This window comes from Protomyctophum bolini (genome assembly GCF_963924005.1).
Source record: "Protomyctophum bolini genome assembly, chromosome: 18".
Taxonomy (NCBI): Eukaryota; Metazoa; Chordata; class Actinopteri; order Myctophiformes; family Myctophidae; genus Protomyctophum; species Protomyctophum bolini.
This window is the reverse complement of record NC_137879.1, coordinates 27,357,583-27,360,082: the sequence shown is the minus strand read 5'-3', so window position 1 is coordinate 27,360,082 and position 2,500 is coordinate 27,357,583.

The following is a 2,500-nucleotide window of genomic DNA, read 5'->3' as shown; positions in this document are numbered from 1 at the left end:
CTATAAAAAGGGACGACCTGCCGATCTGTAGACAGCGTTTGTGGGGGGGAAATTCCTTCACAACGACAACAAAATACCCAGTTGGCTGGTTGAATATTTGACCTTGGCCCAGAGTTGTTTTTAGGGGGTTGAGACCGCATAAATCATAACTAAAGCTGTCTATTGGAAATAGAAACAAGCTATATATAAACGTAGTGTATATGTGTGCTCTCTGACAGCTCAGCTCATGTAGGTGTGTGTGGGTTTGGGGTTACAGGGTGGAGTGTGTAGTAGTTGAGCTGCAGTGTGGAAACACACTGACCAAACCTGTTGCTATAGACGTTGTTGCTACATACAGCAGCAGTACACAAGCTCTCTGTTAATCGTTTACATCTGCATGCTCTGCTTTTGTTTGTGACGTGTGTGTGCGTATGTGCGTGCGCGCGTGTGTGTGTGTGTGTGTGTGTGTGTGTGTGTGTGTGTGTGACTGTGTGTGTGTGTGTGTGTTTGTGTGCCAGTCTGTGCCAGCTTGTGACATGGTCTATCCCTCCTCGTCCCGCTGCGTCGCAGTAATCCTCTAGGCTGGCACCACACACACAAAGACACACACACACACACACACACACACACACACACACACACACACACACACACACACACACACACACACACACACACACACAGTATTTCGCTGTGTTCCCTCTCTAACATCTCTCCACTCCAGTTCATAAGCACAACAGGATTAATTACATGTACTAATCAGATTGCCAAACAAACCAAACACCACACAACAACAGCAACATCTGAACAGCCTTAATTCTAACACGCCCTGCTGGGTCACACTGCCTTCATAATAACATGGGACAAAGTAACTCTCTCTCTCTCATTTCATTTTTTTAATGAGAACATCTTATTGAATGTCACGAGAGCTGTGTGTGTCTCCACCATCATGTCCACACACAGTCACACCAGTATGTTGTAAACCATTCACATCACAGACAAAGCGAGAGAGAGAGACAGAAAGGTTGGCTGAAGTGTGATTATCGTTTATTGTTAATCTTGCCACATTGTTATATTGTTTTGTCGCTGTAAGCGACGGATATTGTAATTGCACACAGACAGTGAGAGAAGGGAGAGAGACAACACTGTCTAAGTGCAAGCTGCCAGCATGTTAGTAAATATGTCTACATTACATGATGATGATCATGATGATGATTGTATTATGCTGATAATATATTACTGTTCAGGAACTGATCATTCTCTGTACTCCCTAGTCAGGTCCAATGAACCACTAAGCTGTATGGTCTCTGTCGGGACCATATATCCTTTTCAGGGTTCAAATGAAAAGTAGCTCTATTAGCAGGCCTCGGCCATGCCTTTGGCCTGGCAGAGACAATGAACGCCAAAAGTGGCTGATCTACAATTTTGTAGGATCCTCGTGGAAAGACGTGAAAGAGCGCGTGAAGGACAGCAAGGAAGAAGTTGACAAACAAACAAACAAACAAACAAACCAACAGAAGGAGCCGTGTCTCAAGGACGACGCTTGATGTAGTGAGAACAGAACAGCGTCTCTGATGTCCTGCTGGCCCGAAGTGGTGTGGGCTGAGTAGTGCAGCAGTGCATTGTGGGCTGTGGTATAGGAAGAGGAGGAGAAGGAAGAGGAGGAGATGATCGGGGGCGTTGGTTGGGTGGGTGGGTGGGGGGGGGATACGGGAGGGAGGGAGGAGGGGGAGAGAGGCTGAGTGAGGAGAGATGCACTCGTTGATCCCGTGCACTTTTTCATCTCTCGCTCTCTTTCTCCGCCTATGGAGGGCATCGAGGGGGAGGGGTGGGCGGGGGGATTGCCAGTGACGGTAGTCGGGGTGGGGGGGGGGGGGTGATGTAGCGGGGAGGGGTAGAGCGAGCGAGATGGTCAGAGAGCGAGAACAATCAGGAGAGAGAGAGAAAGATGAGAACAAAAGAAGAGAAGGATGGAGATAATTGGTGGGGGGGAGAGAGAGGGAGAGAGAGAGAGAGAGAGAGGGAGAGCTAGGACAGTCACGTGTACTCACAACCACTGCGGGACTGCGGGAATGAGAACACTTGATGAGAGAGGGAGAGAGAGAGAGGGAGTGACTGTTGCTGTCAGTTCATTGATAGCTACAGTATACTGTTTATCACCTGCTCACATGGAGAGTTGGAGACACGCACGCATACATCAAGCATGCCTGTGCACGTACATGCACACACCTGCACCCAACAGACACAGGCATGCAGTCGCACCCTCCACGTCTGCACTTTCCTTAAAATGCAACAAACAAACTGAATGACGCGGCAGGGGTGAGCGAGAGACTGCGGAATGTGATGATGAAACCGTTGTCTCGGAGAGAATATTTCTGTTTGTTTGTTTGTTTAGGTGCGGGGCCACATAATGCAACCCAGCTGCTGCTAGCACGCATCTGACCGTTGTTCTGTTTGTGCGTGTGTGTGCGTGAGTGTGTGTGTGACAGACTGCAAGTCTGTCACTGTGAGTGAGTGTCTG